The sequence below is a fragment of the Manis javanica genome, chromosome 4 (genome assembly GCF_040802235.1).
Source record: "Manis javanica isolate MJ-LG chromosome 4, MJ_LKY, whole genome shotgun sequence".
Taxonomy (NCBI): Eukaryota; Metazoa; Chordata; class Mammalia; order Pholidota; family Manidae; genus Manis; species Manis javanica.
In genome coordinates, this window is record NC_133159.1 from 143,764,210 (window position 1) to 143,785,492 (window position 21,283).

The window sequence follows — 21,283 nt, forward strand, 5'->3', positions numbered from 1 at the left end:
CATGAGCGAGATTCTTTCCCTCTCGGGGCCTCAGCTTTTTCACTTACAGTGGGTGTAGTGTCTGTCCATTCAGGGTCATCATGCCTATTGGATTAGACAGTGAATCGGCTCTCAAAAGCCCAAAGCAAGTGTGAAGTGTCACGATGAAGACAGAATAAGCCACATTCAGATCTGGCTGTGGAATATTGAAGGGAGTAACCGAAAGCCACGTCTCCTTCATGGTTCTCCAGTCAGCACTTTCCTACTGTTCCCCAGGTCGGAGAGAATGCAGCTGTGAAGGAGATTTATGTGCGCACTCAAGCCTTGATCCACAGGGCACAGAATCATAGCCTATCAAGGTTGGGAGGAACCTCTCAGATCATCTGGTCCAGTCCTCTCATTTTATGGAAACTGAGAAGTGGCTTTCTAAAGGCCACCCAACAAGTGCATGACAGAGCAGGCCTCTGTCCACTGCCAAGTCCCAGGTTAGTTCCCCTTTCATTTTTCTTTTTCTTTTTTTAAATTTTGGTATCATTAATCTACAATTACATGAGGAACATTATGTTTGCTAGGTTCCCCCCCTCACTAAGTCCCCCTCACAACCCCCATTACAGTCATTGTCCATCAGCGCAGTAAGATGCTGTAGAATCACTACCTGTCTTCTCTATGTTGCATAGCCCTCCCTGTGCCCCCCCACAGATTATACATGCTAATGCCCCCTTTCTTTTCCACCCCCTTATCCCTCCCTTCCCACCCATCCTCCCCAGTCCCGTTCCCTTTGGTAACTGTTAGTCCATTTGTGGGTTCTGTGATTCTGCTGCCATTTTGTTCCTTCAGTTTTTCTTTCTTCTTATACTCCACAGATGAGTGAAATCATTTGGTACTTGTCTTTCTCTGCCTGGCTTATTTCACTGAGAATAATACCCTCCAGCTCCATCCATGTTGTTGCAAATGGTAGGATCTGTTTTCTTCTTATGGCTGAATAATATTCCATTGTGTATATGTACCACATCTTCTTTATCATTCATCTACTGATGGACACTTAGGTTGCTTCCATTTCTTGGCTATTGTAAATAGTGCTGCGATAAACATAGGGGTGCATATGTCTTTTTCAAACTGGGCTGCTGCAGTCTTAGGGTAAATTCCTAGAAGTGGGATTCGTGGGTCAAATGGTATGTCTATTTTAAGCATTTTGAGGAACCTCCATACTGCTTTCCACAATGGTTGAACTAATTTACATTCCCACCAGCAGTGTAGGAGGGTTCCCCTTTCTCCACAACCTCACCAACATTTGTTGTTGTTTGTCTTTTGGATGGTGGTGATCCTTACTGGTGTGAGGTGATATCTTATTGTGGCTTTAATTTGCATTTCTCTGATGAGTAACAATGTGGAGCATCTTTTCATGTGTCTGTTGGCCATCTGGATTTCTTCTTTGGAGAACTGTCTGTTCAGATCCTCTGGATTATTTGCTTTTTGTTTGTTGAGGTGTGTGAGCTCTTTATATATTTTGGATGTCAACCATTTATCAGATCTGTCATTTATGAATATATTCTCCCATACTGTAGGATCCCTTTTTGTTCTACTGATGGTGTTCTTTGCTGTACAGAAGCTTTTCAGCTTGATATAGTCCCACTTGTTCATTTTTGCTTTTGTTTCCCTTGCCCAGGGAGATATGTTCATGAAGAAGTTGCTCATGTTTATGTCCAAGAGATTTTTGCCTATGGTTTTTTCTAAGAGTTTTATGGTTTCATGACTTACATTGAGGTATTTGATCCATTTCGAATTTACTTTTGTGTATGGGGTTAGACAGTGATCCAGTTTCATTCTCTTACATGTAGCTGCCAGTTTTGCCAACACGAACTGTTGAAGAGACTGTCATTTCCCCATTGTATGTCCATGGCTCCTTTATCATATATTAATTGACCATATATGTTTGGGTTAATGTCTGGACTCTCTATTCTGTTCCACTGGTTTGTGCCAGTACCAAATTGTCTTGATTATTGTGGCTTTGTAGTAGAGCTTGAAGTTGGGGAGCAAGATCCCCCACACTTTATTCTTCCTTCTCAGGATTGCTTTGGCTATTCTGGGTTATGGTGGTTCCATATGAATTTTTGAACTATTTGTTCCAGTTCATTGAAGAATGCTGTGGGTAATTTGGTAGGGATTGCATTGAATCTGTTCATTGCTTCGGGCAGGATAGCCATTTTGATGATATTAATTCTTCCTAGCCAAGAGCATAGGATGAGTTTCCATTTGTTAGTGTCCACTTTAATTTCTCTTAAGAGTGTCTTGTAGTTTTCAGGGTATAGGTCTTTCACTTCCTTGGTTAGGTTTATTTGTAGGTATTTTATTCTTTTTGATGTAATTGTGAACAGAATTGTTTTCCTGATTTCTCTTTCTGTTAGTTCATTGTTAGTGTATAGGAAAGCTACAGATTTCTGTGTGTTAATTTTGTATCCTGCAACTTTTCTGTGTTCCGATATCAGTTCTAGTAGTTTTGGGGTGGAGTCTTTAGGGATTTTTATGTACAATATCATGTCATCTGCAAATAGTGACAGTTTGACTTCTTCTTTACCAATCTGGATTCCTTGTATTTCTTTGTTTTGTCTGATTGCCATGGCTAGGACCTCCAGTACTATGTTGAATAACAGTGGGGAGAGTGGGCATCCCTGTCTTGTTCCCGATCTTAGAGGAAAAGCTTTCAGCCTCTCGCTGTTCAGTATGATGCTGGCTGTGGGTTTATCATATATGGCCTTTATTATGTTGAGGTACTTGCCCTCTATACCCATTTTGTTGAGAGTTTTTATCATGAATAGATGTTGAATTTTGTTGAATGCTCTTTCAGGATCTATGGAGATGATCATGTGATTTTTGTCCTTCTTTTTGTTTATGTGGTGGATGATGTTGATGGATTTTCAAATGTTGTACCATCCTTGCATCCCTGAGATTAATCCCAGTTGATCATGGTGTATGATCCTCTTGATGTATTTTTGAATTCGGTTTGCTAATATTTTGTTGTGTATTTTTGCATCTATGTTCATCAGGGATATTGGTCTGTAATTTTCTTTTTTGGTGGGTTCTTTGCCTGGTTTTGGTATTAGGGTGATGCTGGCTTCATAGAATGAGTTTGGGAGTATTCCCTCCTCTTCTATTTTTTGGAAAACTTTAAGGAGAATGGGTATTATGTCTTCTCTGTATGTCTGATAAAATTCCGTGGTATATCCATCTGGCCCAGGGGTTTTGCTCTTGGGTAGTTTTTTGATTACCGCTTCAATTTCGTTGCTGGTAATTGATCTGTTTAGATTTTCTGTTTCTTCCTTGGTCAGTCTTGGAAGGTTGTATTTTTCTATGAAGTTGTCCATTTCTTCTAGGTTTTCCAACTTGTTATCATATAGGTTTTCATAGTATTCTCTAATAATTCTTTGTATTTCTGTGGGGTCCGTTGTGATTTTTCCTTTCTCGTTTCTGATTCTGTTGATGTGTGTTGATTCTCTTTTTCTCTTATTAAGTTTGGCTAGAGACTTATCTATTTTATTTATTTTCTCAAAGAACCAGATCTTGGTTTCATTGATTTTTTCTATTGTTTTATTCTTCTCAATTTTATTTATTTCTTCTCTGATCTTTATTTTGTCCCTCCTTCTGCTGACTTTAGGCCTCATTTGTTCTTCTTTTTCCAATTTCAATAATTGTGACTTTAGACTATTCATTTGAGATTGTTCTTCCTTCTTTAAATATGCCTGGAATGCTATACACTTTCCTCTTAAAACTGCTTTCACTGTGTCCCACAGAAGTTGGGGCTTTGTGTTGCTGTGTGATTTGTTTCCATATATTGCTTGATCTCTATTTTAATTTGGTCATTGATACATTGATTATTTAGGAGCATGTTGTTAAGCCTCCATGTGTTTGTGAGCTGTGGGGGCCCAGCCTACGGCCAAGGCTGAGCCCCACTCTAGCTGGACAACGCCCTAAAGATGGCGCCTGCTTCCTGCTCACCACCCTTTCCCCTCTTCCCTGTTGGGGATTGGCCCAGCAGACTTCCGTACCCGTGCACAGCTCGTGCTCCCTGCCTAGAGTGGCGTGTGACACCTATCCGCTTAAAGGTCACGCATGATACTGTCCCGGATTGGTTGGGTGACTGAATATAAGGGAGCCCGCCGGGAGGGAGAGGAGCTTCCCGACAACTGCTGTAACCACCGTGAGAGATTAGACAATAAAGCCTAGAGAAGAATCAAGACCTTGGGCATGTTGCTTCAGTCCCTGAAGGGTCGCGACGAGTGGTGCCGAACCCCGGGAATTGCTAAACCTCATTGTGACCTGATCCGCTGACCCTGGCACCTGCCGATGCAGGAACGTTGCTGGACGCCGTTCGGTCGGCTGGCCAGACCGGGGAGAAGGGTGAGTGAATCAGCGAGCAAACTGAAAGTATACGTGGCAGGGCAGACAGCAGGCAGTTGCGGTGGGTGTTTATGTGTAGTGTGTATGTCCTGTTAGTGTTTGTGACATTGTTTATTATAATATATGGAATGAGGAGGCGCCAGTGAAGGTTCGCAGAGCAGCGACGAAATCAAAAGGTTCGCAGAGTGGTGACGAAATCAAAAGGTTCACGGAATTAGCGACGTAGTCCATCTAAATTATAACTAGGATACTTGCCCCTTTAGAGAGAGGATGGGGACGGAGGCTTCTAGGGTTAGGGCCGAGGAACCTCTGAAAGCACTCCTTAGAGCTAATGGAACCCCTTTGAAAACGAAGACTGCCAGGGCATTCCTGATCACTATAGAGAATCATGCCCCATGGTTCTTAGATGAAGGAAAAATCACCAGCCCTTTATGGGACAGGCTGGGGGATGACTTATGCTGGGCAGACAAGAGGGAGCCCCTTCCACCAGGGACAATCCCTATTTGGGGTCGAGTAAAAAATTGCCTGAAGGGACAGAAGCCAAGCTGCCGAGAGGCCATCCAAGAGAGGGAGGAAATATTAGAGGAAGTACGAGAAGAGCGTGCCTTCGCAAAGGCATCAGAAGGGGGATCTGAACAGGGACTGCCATCTGATGAGGATGAAGATGGGGAACTTTCGGGGGAAGAGCTAGAGAACAGGTTTAATAGCAGAGTTAAACTAACCACAGAGACTCTTTACAGTGTACAGTCTAATGCCATAATGAAAAAACAGGGGTATGCGGGCACTAGAGGACTAGGGAAGGATCTCCAAGGGAAATAACAACCAATCCTTTTAGCAGGGAGACTGCCCAAAGCGCCCGGAGGACCAGGATTGGGTTTTTCTTTGGGGCCACTGAGGGAAAACAGCCTATAGAAATAACATGGCAGTCAAAAAGGCCCGTGTGGGTACCTCAGTGGCCCCTCACCAAAGAAAAGAAGGAAGTAGCCCACACTTTAGTACAAGAACAGATAGCAGCTGGTCACCTCCAGCCCTCTACCTCGCCATGGAACACACCTCTTTTTGTAATTAGGAAAAAGTATCAAAGACTGTTTCTTCTCCATCCCGCTTCACCCCAGAGACTGTCAAAGGTTTATTGCCACAGGGCATGGCTAATAGCCCCACCATGTGTATGTAAAGAAGGCCTTACAAACTGTCAGGAAACAGTTTCCCCTGATAATCATCTATCATATGGATGACATCCTTTTGTGTCATGAGAGCAGCAGGGAGCTAGAGACAACCCTCAGGGTCAGGGTATGGTGGAACGCACTCACCTCACCCTCAAGAATGCCTTATATAAACAAAAAGGGGGAATAGGAGAAGATTTTAGAACACTGGACAAAAATGGCCACAGTGCAGCAGAGTGGCACGGCCAACAATCCAATCCAAAACACATGCCTAAAGTTTTGGGGAAGGATGTGTTGGAAGGAACATGGAAAGGCCCGGACCCAGTGATAATCTGGACCCGAGGCTCGGTTTGTGTTTTTCCACAGGACCAGCAGAACCCCGTTTGGGTGCCTGAACGTCTGATATGCAGAGTGGAAAACCCCGGAGCAGAGGTACAAGATCGCACTGCTTCTGCTCCTGCCGTGGATCCTACAGCAGGCGACGGCGGAGCCGAGCTGCAGCTGCAGCCACCGCCGTGCTATCACCATTCCTATGGCAGAGACGCTGAATGGTCTGTCCCAGGCCACTGCCTCGGCAATGACAACGCAGAACGTCATCAACGGCCATTTTAAGAATGGGATGGCCTTGGTCAACCAATGCATGAACCTTCTTCAAGAACAATTGGACCTCTTGGGGGAGGTTTTGTCTGTGGGCTGCGTCCATTCTTATACGGGGGTGTATTACTGGTATTCCTTTTCATAATTATTCTAAAGCTGCCAACTTGTCCAGACAGTTAGGCAAGATGTTAAACGCCACCAAAGCCTGGTCAGGTGTAGGTGTCATAGGAATATTGCTAATTGTGGGCTTCTCCTGCTTGGGAGGAAAGTCTGTTACAAAAACAGCAACGGGGAGAACGGAAGGTCCTGTTGCAGGCCATGGCAGCGCTAGAGGAAGGCATCTCCCCTAGAGTATGGCTTAATATGCTGGATCAGTAGTCAAGGACGGGTAAGATCGGGAGCTGCGCATATCAACCTAAGACAGGGTGCAGACCTAAGCTGTCTGTTGCCTGAGGACGGGTAAGAATGCTGCAGACTCCGGACAACCTAAGACAGGCATGATCCCAACAGACCTTTGGTTATAAAACAATAAAGGGGGAGATGTGGGGGCCCGGCCTACGGCCGAGGCTGAGCCCCACTCTAGCTGGACAACGCCCTAAAGATGGCGCCTGCTTCCTGCTCACCACCCTTTCCCCTCTTCCCTGTTGGGGATTGGCCCAGCAGACTTCCGTACCCGTGCACAGCTCGTGCTGCCCGCTTAGAGTGGCACATGACACCTATCCGCTTAAAGGTCACGCATGATACTGTCCCGGATTGGTTGGGTGACTGAATATAAGGGAGCCCGCCGGGAGGGAGAGGAGCTTCCCGACAACTGCAGTAACCACCGTGAGAGATTAGACAATAAAGCCTAGAGAAGAATCAAGACCTTGGGTGTGTTGCTTCAGTCCCTGAAGGGTCGCGACAGTGAGCCTTTTTCCTTCTTTGTACAATTTATTTCTAGTTTTATACCTTTGTGGTCTGAGAAGTTGGTTGGTAGAATTTCAATCTTTTTGAATTTACTGAGGCTCTTCTTGTGGCCTAGTATGTGGTCTATTCTGGAGAATGTTCCATGTGTACTTGAGAAGAATGTGTATCCTGCTGCTTTTGGGTGTAGAGTTCTGTAGATGTCTATTAGGTCCATCTGTTCTAGTGTGTTGTTCAGTGCCTCTGTATCCTTACTTATTTTCTGTCTGGTGGATCTATCCTTTGGAGTGAGTGGTGTGTTGAAGTCTCCTAAAACGAATGCATTGCATTCTATTTCCTCCTTTAATTTTGTTAGTATTTGTTTCACATATTTTGGTGCTCCTGTGTTGGGTGCATATATATTCATAATGGTTATGTCCTCTTGTTGGACTGACCCTTTTATCATTATGTAATGTCCTTCTTTATCTCTTGTTACTTTCTTTGTTTTGAAGTCTATTTTGTCTGATATTAGTACTGCAATACCTGCTTTTTTCCTCTTGTTGTTTGCATGGAATATCTTTTTCCATCTCTTGGATTTTAGTCTGTGCATGTCTTTGGGTTTGAGGTGAGTCTCTTGTAAGCAGCATATAGATGGGTCTTGCCTTTTTATCAGTTCTATTACTCTGTGTCTTTTGATTGGTGCATTCAGTCCATTTACATTTAGGGTGATTATTGAAAGATACATACTTATTGTCATTGCAGGCTTTAGATTCATGGTTACCAAAGGTTCAGGTTTAGCTTCTTTACTATCTTACCATCTAACTTAACTCATTGAGCTATTATAATCACAGTCTGATGATTCTTTATTTCTCTCCCTTCTTATTCTTCCTCCTCCATTCTTTATATGTTAGTTGTTTTATTTTGTGCTTTTTTGTGTTTCCTTTGACTGCTTTTGTGGATAGTTGATTTTATTTTTTGCCTTTAGTTAGTATTTGGTTGGTCTGCTTTCTTTGCTGTGATTTTGTTTTCTCTGGTGACATCTGTTTAGCCTTAGGAGTGCTTCCATCTAGAGCAGTCCCTCTAAAATACCCTGTAGAGGTGGTTTGTGGGAGGCAAATTCCCTCAACTTTTGCTTGTCTGGGAATTGTTTATTCCCTCCTTCATATTTAAATGATACTCATGCTGGATACAGTATTCTTCATTCAAGGCCCTTCTGTTTCATTGCATTAAATATATCATGCTGTTCTCTTCTGACCTGTAAAGTTTCTGTTGGGAAGTCTGATAGCCTGATGGGTTTTCCTTTGTAGGTGACCTTTTTTCTCTCCCTGGCTGCCTTTAATACTCTGTCCTTGTCCTTGATCTTTGCCACTTTAATTATTATGTATCTTGGTGTTGTCATCCTTGGGTCCATTCTGTTGGGAGTTCTGTGTGCTTCTGTGGTCTGAGCAACTATTTCCTCCCCCAGTTTGGGGAGGTTTTCAGCAATTATTTCTTCAAATACACTTTCTATCCCTTTTTCTCTCTCTTCTTCTTCTGGTACCCCTATAATGCAGATATTGTTTCGTTTGGATAGGTCACACGGTTCTCTTAATATTCTTTCATTCCTAGAGATCCTTTTATCTCTCTCTGTGTCAGATTCTCTGTGTTCCTGTTCTCTGATTTCTATTCCATTAACTGCCTCTTGCATCTCGTCCATTCTTCTTTTAAGTCCTTCCAGAGATTGTTTTATTTCTGTATTCTCCCTCCCAACTTTATATGTTAGCTCTTGCATTTTTCTCTGCAGCTCCGTCAGCATGGTTATGACCTTTATTTTGCATTCTTTTTCAGGAAGATTGGTTAAGTCTATCTCCCCAGATTCCCTCTCAGGGGATGTCTGTGTGATTCTGGTCTGGATCAAATTCCTCTGCCTTTTCACAGTGATAGAGGTAGTCATGAGCAGTTGGCGCATGTGTCAGCTGGGAGAACAAAGTCCCTTCCCACTTGCTCATTGCCTTCCTTTCCTGGAAGAATGGCAACCCCTAGCAGCTTGTGCTGGGCAGCTGCACACCGACAGGTTCTCTGAGTGTGGCCCGGGCAGCTGCAGGGGGCAGGGAGGATACTCTGCGTGGCTGTGTGGGCATGGCCAGTCTCAGGCTGCTGCTCCGCTATGGCGGGGCTGCACCAGAGGGGGAACAGGCGGGGTCTGTTTATCACAGTGAGGGCCCTCAGAGCTGTGCTGCTACCCAGGGGGCTAGGGTGCCCTGAGTTCCCCAGGATTCCCAGTTGCTGGGCTGAGTGTGCTAGGACACTTCCATCCAGCTGTGAGGCTCCTGTCCCTTTAAGACTTTCAAAAAGCACTCACTTTTCTTTTGTCCCAGGGGCGCTGGCATGGGAACCCCTCGCAGGTTTTACTGTCTCATTTCCCTAGTATCCAGCACACCATGCACTGTGTGTCTGCGCTCTGGTGCAGATGGCTGGGGCTGGGTGTTTAGCAGTCCTGAGCTCCCTCTCCCTCCCTGCTCCGACTCCTCTCCTCCCGCCGGAGATCTGGGGTGGGGGGCATGCTCGGGTCCCGCCGGGCCGGTGCTTGTATCTTACCCCCTTTTTGAGGCACTGGGTTCTCGCAGGTGTAGATGTAGCCTGGCTGTTGTACTGTATCTTCTGTTCTCTCTTTTAGAAATAGTTGTATTTGTTGTATTTTCAAGAATATATATGGTTTTGGGAGGAGATTTCTGCTGCCCTACTCACCCTGCCATCTTGGCTCCTCCAGTCACCTTTCTATGTCACTTGTGACACACTTAGTGTCCCCAAAAGAACAACCACTGTGTAAGTAGGGCAAAGACGGGGCCCCCTTGAAAATCGTTTTAATGTGCTTAGTCTGAGGCAAAAGCAGAACTGGGACCTGGTACCTTTCTGTAGCCAACAGATACAATTTCCTTCCTTGCCCTGCTCTCAGCCGCCCCTGTCATCCCAGAGCCAGGTAGAAACCTCCTTCAGATTCCACAGGAGGTGGGGGGCAGAGCTGATCCTAAAAGCTGTGAGAAGAGGCTAGCAGCAAAGAGCCTGATTGGTTTTAGCTTCTGCTTTTCATCTGCCTAGATCTAAGCTGTCCAATATATTAACCACTAGCCACCAGTGGTTATTTAACTTTTAGTGAAATTTAATTAACTAAAATTTGAAATTGAACTCCTCAGTTGCACTGGTCACATTTCAAGTGCTGTGGCTGGTGGCTCCATTTTGGATGGTGCAGATATAGAACATTTCCATCATCATAAAAGTTCCATGGATTGCACTGTCTTCAAATATTCTCAGGGCCTAAAGGGAGTAAAAGAAGGGGGTATCAGGGTAGCCTGGGAGATTAGGGTGTGGTCTTTGGCAAAAAATACATAACTGTATTCCAAAGCAAGAAGTTTGGGAGAGAGAGTGGATGACCTCCCAGGCCTGAGACAAGGTAGGGATGACCACTGTAGGCTGAATAATGGCTCCCGAGATGTCCACATCCTGATCCCCAGAACCTGTGACTATTACCTTACATGAAAAAAGGATGTTGCAGATATGATGAAATTAAGGATCTTGAGATGGAGAGATTATCCTGGGTTATCTGGCTGGACCCTAAATGTAATCATAGGTGTCTTTATAGGAGAGGACAGAGGGAGATTTGACTACAGAAGAGAATAAGGCAAGGTGAAACCAAAGCAAGATGATTTGAAGATGAGGAAGAAGCCGCGAGTCAAGGAACACCAAGAATGCATCTCTAGAAACTGGGAACAGTAAGGAGATGGTTTCTTCCCCAGAGCCTCCAGAAAGAGCATAGCCCTGAAGACACCTTCATGTCAGCTCTGTGAAGCAGCTTTGGACTTCTGACCTTGGGAACTTTAAGAGAATAAATGTGTATTGTTATAGGACACAATGTAACTTTGTGGTGATTTGTTACAGCAGCAATAGGAAACTAATACAATCACTAACTGAAGAATCACTGACAGTGACCTCTGTCCAGCTCAGTGTGGAAGGGGATGGAATGTTCTAGAAGGTGAGATGAACTTCCCTACAGGAGAAACCGAAGGTGAAGTGGACACACTTCAAGGCAATGAACTCTAATGAGGTGAGGCATCTATAGGGAAGTATCTGCTTCGGCAGCTGAGTACAAGTGCCAAGGCCTCACCAACGGTACAAGACCCACCAGCTAGGTTAACAGCATGCCTGACCCTTTTTGAGGATCCTGTGGCCCTCTGAGGGGTCTTGAATTACTGTTTGGAGGAGTCCATTCTCTTATTTGTCACATGAAGCCCAGAGCAGAGCCTGACTTGCCTCTGGTTTTGTTATGAAAGAGAGGTGAGGGCCGGAATCTGGGTCTCTTTCTTCACAGGGAGGCCTTCTTACTGCACTTTCCTGCCATTAAGCAAACTGGAAGGGAGAAACTCAGCTCCCCAGAGGCCGGATCGCCAGGGAAGGCTGCAGGAGACCCGAGCACTCTCATGAGGAAATGCTTCACCCAGGAATTACAACTGACAGCATGGGATCCTCATGGTGGGGCAAAGTGCAACTTCCCCAGCTGCGTAACATGAGGCTTTGTTTTTTCCTTTCTTCTCTTTTCATAAAACTTCCCTTTCTTACCCTGAAGCCAAAGAGGTGGTATCTGCTTACTTAACTATCCAGTTGAGATTTCTCCAGGTTTCTGGGTGGAGACCTGACCAGAGCAGATGAAATGGAAAAAGGACGGTAGCCACTGTTTGTGAAGCAACTTCTGGAAGAACACAGTGCTGTGTAGTTTTCCTCTCTTGCAGTGCCTGCTCCTCCCATATCCCTCTCTAATAAGAGGGAGTCTGTTTCCTCATGTTCTAGTTCATGCAGACTTTCTCTCCCCTCCCTATCTAAGCCTAACCCAGGAATCTTCTGTCAGGTTCCCATGACATGGGCATTTTCCTCCAGAGCTGACCCAGCAGAGGCAGGAACCAAGGATATGAGTTGAGTGGTGGATGGTGACACAAACCATAGTTCTCCTGCCGGCGGAGCCCGGCAGTCACACGGCGACCCTGAGCTGCTTTCCACGCGCACTCCCCACAGTCCTGAGTGGACTTGCCCTCTCCCTCTTTTCTACTTGTCTCCACCTGTTTTCCCTTCTAGACTCATCTCCTCTTGGGTTCCCACTGAGTTTAGATGGAGAGGACAATGGAAATAGACGTAGGAACTGAGAGACAAATTTGTGACTGCATTTTTAAAATCTCTTAAATAGTTTCATTTTTTGATACATGATAATTGTATAAAATACATACATTCAGAGAAAAAGAGAAAATCACCATTTTTCATCACGGAAAGACAGGTTTCATCCTAACAGGATAGTCTAGGGACTCCTCCCTTCTTTCAAAACATTCCCCACTGGAAGAACAGCCCAGTGGCAGGGCATGAAATTCTCTAGCCTATATTAGCTGCTTCTGAATCTCCAGGCCCTGTGCCCACTGGCTCCCCAGGGAGACCTCAGTTATTTACCATGACTCCTGATTCATCTTCTCAAGAAATCTTCTCATCCTTCTACTAGAGGCTGGAAGGAGAGGGTACCAACATTTACCAGACTCCTCACTGTATGTACACTGTGTGTGTGTGTGTGTGTGTGTGTGTGTGTGTGTGTGTATGCATGGATTTCATGCATAGTCTTCTTTAATCCTTGAAAAAACTCAGGTAGACATCATTATTCCCATTTTAAAGATGAGAAAACTGAAGCTGTGAGAGGTCAGGAGGTGGATCCACAGGGTGGGGACACTGGTTGTGTCTTACACTTCCCGGTTGTGATCATTGTAGGCCAATTTAATTTTTATCAGCTCTTCTTTTCTTTAACCTTCCTAGACATGTCTACCTTGGAATCACAAAGCTTTCCTCTTTTCATCTTGCTTTGCTATATCCCCTTGACTTGGGAAGTTGAAAGAGTTTACCTTTTATTTCTGGAAAGAGCAGATCCTTGAATCTTCCAACCTGTTGTCAGAGAAAAAAAACGCTAAGCATAGGCACTTCTGAAAAGTGCCTGGCCTTAACACTTGGGTTATCTAAAACAGAGACCTGATTGGTGGTCTGCAAGGCAGGCACTGTAAAAGGGCAAAAGGGAATAGATGAAAGAAAAGAGGGGATATGCGAACTCAATAGTCCAAGCAGGTCTATTGCTGAACCTGAGAGAGGCCCCTCTGTCCTAGCCAGCAGAACAAGGAAAAGGGGTATCTAACAGGCCAAGAGGTTTTTATGGGCAGGGTTTTTGGAGGGCTCTTTGAGAGGAGGGGTCAGGGGAAAGGTGGGCTTGTGGCTTGCTGACATGTCCTCTGGAGGATGCTTGTAGCCTAAGATGACACCTAGGTCTCTCTCAGATGGTGGGTGGGCTTATTCGAAAGGTGGTACTCAGGTCTGGATTCTATCGCATTGTATGTCTGCTTTGCAGCTGAATAGTTTCACAAGATCCCCTTGTGCCTTGGTAATGGTAAAAAATAAAACTCTGAATGTATTAATCTGTAACACATTATCTATTGATATCATAACTAATATCCTTTGTTAAATGAGCATATGTAACTTTGTAACAAAGTGCTCCTCACCAGGGCATTTTTCTTCTTTGGAAGGACTGTCTTTCCCGAGCAGCTGTCCTAAACCTGGGCTCAAATAAAACTCTTTTCTGGTGCTACTCTAGGATTTTCTTTTTGTCAACACTGTGGATGAGAAGGTCATGTCTGTGACTCAAGATTTCTGGGATTCAAGTTCCTAAATGGCTGTTGGACTTCCTGAAGGTGAACATCTACCTGGTAGTTTGATATCATGTGCTCAATGGCCTTAGAATTAGTAATTTTTGAATAGATAACAATGGGCATTGTATGAAATTCAAAATGATATCCAACAAAAAAATCTCTCTCCTAGCTCCATCACCCAAGTATCCAGTTCCCTTCCCTGGAAGCAGTGAGGGACTGTCACCACTCTTTCATGAATTCGTTTAGATACAACAGCCTTTTATAAGTGTCAGGAATGAAACAACAAAAGCAATAGCAAGGAACACCCAAACCACCAGGCCCTTAGGTTTCTAGCTTTTATCTTGAAGGTGCTTTAAACCTCTCTTTTTACATGTCTAGGTTTACAAAGTTCTTGCCAGTGTTGCCCCAGCAAGAATTTAATTTACAAATTTAATTCCAACATAAAGCACTTCCTTGAACTTTGAAAATACTACCTTCTCTCCTCTTTACTTAATTCCCTAAACAAATAATTGTAGGAAACATCCTTGGTACATTTCGTAAGACTGCCTAATTCATGTGATGTGTATCAATTTCAAGGTCACAAACATTGAGCTGCAAAAATGTAACTTTATTTCTCCCATAATTGGACCCATCTTTCCAGTTCCCTTTTCTTTTGGTGGTAGAAAATTTAATCTGGTGAAGGTAAATGTAATTGCTGCCTGATTTTTTTTTTTCCAAACAGAATCTTCCTCTGTCATCCTGTTGTCTGACTGCTGCATCCGGAGAGGTCTCTCCCTGTGCATGAGGTGAAACCTCAAGCTGGGCTGGGGAGGGCTCTTGACTCTGAATGAGAAAGAATTCTCTGGCAGGTCTAACGGGTGTAGGTAAAGGGAGAGTAGCAGGGAATGGCAGCTGCCTTGCATGCAACAGAGAGCAAGGAAGGGCAGAAGGAGGAAAGGGAAGCTCATTGAACTCCTGCTCAGCATAGGGCAAATCCCTTGCCAACTTCTAAAACTAGGGTCACCTGGTGTCCAGAGTCTGCTTGGATCTGCACAGTCTGGGAACCAAGTCCCCACCACCCCAGGATTTGGGGGAGCCACAGAGCACTGGATGGAGTGAGATTATGTTCTGGGAACTTCCCAAAGGCAAAGAAAGGAGATTTGTAGGCAGGCTACTAAGGAACATGGTTGTACAGCTGCAGTCCTGTCTGGGTCACCCAGGCGACGGGAACTTGCAAGCCCAAATCAGAACTCTCAGCAGGTCCTCGCTACTCCTCTGGAGTTGGATAGAGAGGGTGGGGTGAAGACTTGTGCTTAAGTCTAGAAAATAGAATGAAATAGTGAAGTAGCAAAGACTCTTATCACTGGAAGAGTGCAGAGACAAAACGCAGTTAAGTTGAGCAGTGAAAAGTCTTTATTTAAGGCAAAATGTACACACTTAAAGAAAGGGGAATGAGGGCAACCTCAGAGACAAGGCATGCTTAAGGGCTTAAGATTCTGTCTTTTAAGACTTTCAAGAATGGGGCAAAAGGCCGAGGGAGGGGGGCATAGGCTTGACATGTAGTCTCATGATGACTGTCTCTGGTGAGAGACCATCCACAGTCGGTCCTCTAGATAATTCTGTAAGATAAACTTAACACAAGGAATTTATAGATACTGTTCTTCTCCATGATAGTGGTTATCCCCAAGCACTGGGAACATGTCAGTTAGGACTGCTAGCCCTGCCTTAAGATAGGTTGTTGGCTGATTACCAAAGAATATGTTAGGCATCCTACCTCCTCACTCACTGGTTTTTAAAATGGAATCTTAGCCTTAAGATGGGACCCTTCCTGTTCTTACTGTGCGGTAGAGATCTTGGCATTTTTCATCATAGGCAGGAAAAGTTGACCATGATGCTTGTCCCCTGTCCCTGCCCTGCCTCAGTCCTCTCTTCCTTTTCTCTCCTTCCGTCCTTCCCAGGCTCCACCCACACTCCCGAGGACTGGTGTGTGAGTAGGCTGTCAGGGGGCACAGGAGTCTTGCTCCCCGTTGTCCCCTGACATCTGCTGGCATCTGTTGAGGTGCATCTCAGCCCTCTGGTCACTGGACATCAGTCCCCCTCCTGGATCACTTGTCCTGCCATGCGTGCCTCCTGGGTCAGGACTGTCCTGTCCCTTTTGTTCCACCCTAAGCTCCTCTAAGCCCACCAGGCCTCTGGCTTCTCGGAAAAGGTGGCCACCTTCCTGGGCCATACCTCCTCCCAGCTCCCCCACACCTGCAGTCCACTGTCCCCCTGGGCAGGGTTGGGGCCTTGTTAGGATCATTTCCAGATGTCTAACTTTTTGGCTCCTTTCACTTTATCCTCCCACTAGCGTCTATCTTATTTTCTCTCCCAATGTGTGGGAAACTAACTTAAATCATAAAATTTTTAAAATGATTATTTCTTGTTATCAACTCTATGCTCAGTTTCCTTTAGGGCTTGGCCTCATAAACACCTACACTCAGCCCCAAATCCTTTTGTCTCAAAAAGCCCAGATCTTAAAATGGATAGCCTGTGCTTTCAGAACTATGATGTCAATTAGAGTTTTAAGAAAAACCAACTGAGGAACTCAATTGTTTCTCTAAACTGTGTCCACCCTCCCCCAGGGCAGCGAGGCTTGGTTGTAATTGACTGTTTGCGTTGTAATTGACTGTTTGCGACACAGGGAAATGGGAGTCAGTGTTAAGGAAGCCAGGGAGAGCGGCAAGTCACCTTGTAAATTTCTCAAATATTATGTGTTAATATATACCTATATTATACTTATGTAATGCAGAGAGGCAAACAAGACTGCCTGTGTTGAGGAGCGTTCCTTGGTTAGATGTGTGCCATCTGACTTTTGAAATTTCATCATCTCTGACCTATCTAAGTTTGCTCTATAACAAAATGTCTATCATTCATTCTCAGCTGTTTTTTGAAAATGGACAAAGATGCAACATGAACAACACCTCGATTGATGTTTGAAGGATTTGGCAGTGATTGTAAGTGACTCTTTGGAATATGAAATGCTAGGAAAAATGGAATTCCAGCAAATTCAGTAGTCTAAACACAGAAGCTGCTGCACCTGCAAGGTCTCAAATGCCATCCTGGAAAAACTAAGAAAGGGAATAAAACTTTGATGGCTGTAGGTCTAAAGGTGGCGGGTTGCACACTGAGGACATCTAGGAAATTCCAATGTCTAGACTCAGTTTTCTCCCTTAATTTTTTGTCTGTGCTGCTGTAGACACCTAGCCCTCTCAATGAAGATAATGTCATAAAAACTTACAAATCCTCAAATTTGTGATTGTTACTAGAGCACCAGAAATCTGCTTTTTATAGGGACTTTTTTTTCCACAAAGAAATAAAGGTTTCATCAGGTAGGTGAAGTGGTCCTCACTTCTATGTGTGTGAAAAGCATCTGGGGAGCTTTTTTGGCCCCCACAGTGGAGATTCAGCATCAGTGGGGGTACGAGGTGGGGATGAAGAGTTTGCAAGGCATGAACTTTGTTTGAATCTCAGTGTCTTCATTTGTGACATGGGGATGCCAAACGGAAGCAACCCCACAGGCTTGTGAGGCTTTGGAGACGTGGCAGGTACAAAGTAGAGGCACAGGGCCTGACACAACAATCTTGTGCTTAATAAGGGTCAAATCTTGCCATTATTATTGATGAGAGGCTCTCCTTAGCAATCTTGCAGCTCTCATCATTCAAATGCATGCTTTAACAAACCTATTACAGGTCATAATTATGCTTTGCTTTATACTGGCAACTCCCAAGTACTTACTAGAGTTGCAAACACCAGATTATATTGTTTCATATAATTTCTGCTAATTAAATTTCTTTATACAACTGTGGTGAGAATTCTTGGTCCCATATACCCAGTTGGGATACATCCCATGGAGAGTATGTGAATATTCCACTTGAACTATTTCATTAAATATTTAACTTGGAGAAACAAGATTAGAAATGTATTGAGTCAGTCTGTGAGAAATTGGTTTCTCCTTCACTGTGGGAGAAAGTAAATTGTACATACAGTTTTTATGGAAGGTAACTTGGCAATATCTTCCAGCTCTACAGTAGATGCATACTTTGTATTCCATGTTTAGGCATCTATTCTGGGGGAATACTGACATATAGAAATAAGGAAGCATATACAAAGTATATGCTGTTAACCTTAAAATTAAAGCAGTCAGTTATCTTACTAGCAAAAATGGATTTATTCAGGTACAGCAGAGAATTGCAGTACAGGACACATGACCTACAGCAGAACCATAGGCATGTCTGAAAAACAAAGAGGAACAGGCTTTTATAGGAGAAAATGCCAGAGTTGGGAGGGCTGTTTCTAAGCAAAAAGTCCATTGGAGTAAAGTGGAAGTCCCATGTGTCATGGCTTCTCATTGGCTGAGATATTACAGTCACTGTAGCAGGGAGACAGGAGGTGGAAGCCTTCTTCCTCCTGCTGGGGAGTAAAGTAGCTAAAACAGAATGGTCCCACTCTTCTGATGGGATCTGAGATTTATGAGGAGTGATGGGCATGAGAGCTTCCCCAGCAGGCCTCCCCACACCTTGTCAGTGTGGCTTCCCTTAATTACTTTTAGCAAGGCATATATGCACAGCAAATTGTTTATGATAATAAAACCAACAAAAACCAAACCACCTAAAATGTTCAGTAGGTGAAGTTTCATTAAATAAATTGTGAACCATTCATATAATGATGGGATAGTAGATAGTAATTATTTTAAAAAAGGAAAAAGAGATACTAACCCAAAAAGCCCTCCAAGACAAAATGTTAAGTGACTAGAGCAAAATAATACATCTATCTTCATTTCTGCAAAAAAACTCCAAAACGTATATTTGTATATACACACATATGCATGTAAAAGAACAGGAAAAAGCCTTAGAAGAATACATAGAAAACTGCTCATATTGAGTGCCTCCTCCTGGAAGTTTACTCTGGATATGTCTGTACTGTTTATTTATCACAAGAGTTCATTCATGTATTTGTTGTATAAAAATGAATGTTTAGAGATTATGTTAACTAAGTGATAATTGCTATGCCTAAGTCACTTTGAGAGGAGGGTTAGGGAATCCTCGCCTTGCCAACAGTGCTCTGGAAGGTTCTCCTTCAAGTTCTGGGGGGCATCTGGCTTTAGGCCCATCTCCTCATCAAAGCCATGCCACTCAGCAGCCTGGGTTCTGGCCAGCCACCTTGGGTTTGGATTTGGGCTTGCCCTTCGCTTCCTGGGGCGTTGATCTCCACCCTGTACTGAGCTACCCTGCCCTCTCCAGGTATCCTGGTCCCTCCCTCACACCGAGGAGTCTCTGCTCCGTGTTTGTAACTTTCATGCCCCCAGAGGTTCTGAGATGCTGGGTGTGAACTGAATGCCTGGTATGGCTAGTACGGGTTCTCCTCTCTTAGGATGTCTCTGCCCTTAAGGTAGCTTGTCCAGGCGTCCTCGCAGGTGGTCATGAGGTGCCTGCTTGTCCAGCTCTGACCACCAAGGACAAAGCAGGCTTTCTTTTCACTCCTCAGGTTACCGAGATTTTAACTTCTATACCCCTTTTCTTTGAGTTTCTGCAATTGGGATAAGAAAGAGGGTGGTGTCTTAATCAGGCTCTTATGAGACATTTAATATTCTCCTCCTGCAGTTCAGCTCACTTTAGCTCACACCCACAGCTCTCTGTCTCTGGGAACCTATTGGTACAGAGCAGGGTAGGGCCACCAACCATCATGATGGACCCTGTCTCTCAAGCCCCTGGTGCCCTGGCCAGCTTGTGATCCTTGAACATCTGTCTCTTTGGATGAGTGACTTCTGCTTGCCTATTACTATATTTGTGGTTAAGGGGTGGCCCATGTTTCGCACCTGCTTAGTGATCTCAGCACTGGGGGTGGCTCCAAAGCACACATCCGCCATCTCTCCCATGTAACCAGACCTCTAGGAGGCCCCAGAGGGGTCCTAACAAATAACACCTGCCTTTATGGTTTAAGTTATCACTCTGAAATTCTAGAATAAAAGGAGAAAAAAATTTTTTTTTTGGTCACAGTTCCTACAACCAGCAGAGAAATCAGTGCCCTGTTGGGATGTAGCAATGAACAATGAATGGGCTTAGTGTTTCCAAACTCACCTGTTTGGCATTTGCCTCTGTAAGAAACCATGCCTCAATCAGAGAGAAACTGGTTGTAAAACAGAGCAAAGGAACTGGGTCATCTGGGAGCACTGCCTAGAGAATTTACATTTTTATGTTCTTCCCACTCAACTGCCTCTCACCCCACCCTCCTTTCTGTTGACACTGACGGTATAAATCGGGGTTGGGCTTGCATGTGCATCACATCAGAGGCCAACATGAAGACAGGTACAATCTTTGTGCTGGTGGCTTTCATCACCATGGGGCTGGAGATGGCCTGTGCTCAGAGACCTTTCAGAGGTAAGGTGCTGACAGGGGGGTCCCCCATGAGAGCAGAGATGGCTCAGAGCCCCACTTCAGACCTGGGCGTGGTTGTGCACAGCAGCAGGTGTTGTGCGCACTGCAGAATGGAGATCTGGCATAGCTCAGACTCATTTTCTTAACCTACAGCAGCCATCACTCTGCATTTCTGCTTCTTCTCAGATTGGGTTGGGTCTGATTAGAAACCGAGGTTCTGTCTAGTTAAGAGATGTGCCTTGGATGTGGGTCTCCAACAGAGAGTAGCTCTAGGATGAGTATGAGGTATGTGTGAGGCTGGCTGTGATCAGAGACTCTCTACTAGCTTCTTATAAGGTGCAAAGATGAGGGTTATGAAAGTTCAGTTTTCTTGCCTGCTGGGCTGTGCAGCCTTTGGAGCAGGGAGAACATTCACCCGGGAGCTAGGCTGTGAACATGGGGGTTTAAGAGGAAGAGTCAGCTGCTAAGCTGAGGACAGAGCCTGGAGCATGGAGGAAGACATGGGAGAGGTGGGAGCCCTGCCGGCAGTGAGGGCTTCTGGCCTCGAGCACCAGCTCTCTTGCTTGTCTTAGTACCTGTTGCACATGTGTTTCAGGGAAAGAAAGACCTGGAGTCTGCCCAGAGGTGCCCAAAGATACTGCTGGGATTTGTGTTGAAATGTGCACAGGAGATGAGTCGTGTCCAGAGGGATCAAAATGCTGCAGCAATGGATGTGGTCATGTCTGCAAACATGTTTCCTCCAACGTGAGTATAAATCAGTCAAGAGATGACCAAGGGGGTGGACAACTCCCCAGTGGACTTTACTAGAGAAGGCAGAGGTTCACATGTTCCCTGCACACAGAAGTCTGCATAACTCCAGGAGAAAGGGGCTGGAAGCGAATGACAGAGGGACATCTGGCTGCGGCCTTCTCCTAGAAGAGAGGTCCTATCCCAGGACAGCCCCAAGGGACTCGGTTGAGACAAGTCACCATGACCCTATATTCACAGGTCATTTTTAGCAAAAGGTTTCTCACCCTCCTTCCTCTCCCCGACCAAAGGGGTTTATCTCTTCCTGGAAAATGGGTGATCCAAGGAGGACAAGGGACAAAAAATGGTACCCCAATTTATGGAGTCTCTCCTGTGCCAGGCAAGCATTTTGCTGGAGTTGAGATTGAAAGGTAAATACAACCAGGTC

At 44.8% G+C, this 21,283-nt stretch overlaps 1 long non-coding RNA gene across 7 annotated transcripts; it reads left to right on the forward strand.

Moving 5' to 3' along the window:
- The first annotated feature begins 11,012 nt into the window (after nucleotides 1–11,012).
- Nucleotides 11,013–20,790, forward strand: LOC108383753 (uncharacterized). Of its 7 annotated transcripts, none has more exons than XR_012130620.1 (6): nucleotides 11,013–11,097; nucleotides 11,362–12,574; nucleotides 13,660–13,771; nucleotides 14,436–14,499; nucleotides 16,616–20,112; nucleotides 20,705–20,790. It is a non-coding gene; the product is annotated as an uncharacterized lncRNA (long non-coding RNA). The 7 variants fall into 7 exon arrangements; XR_012130618.1 differs by having other exon boundaries at nucleotides 13,660–13,756; XR_005060613.2 differs by having other exon boundaries at nucleotides 11,022–11,097; nucleotides 11,362–11,522; nucleotides 13,660–13,756.
- Nucleotides 20,791–21,283: the final 493 nt, after the last annotated feature.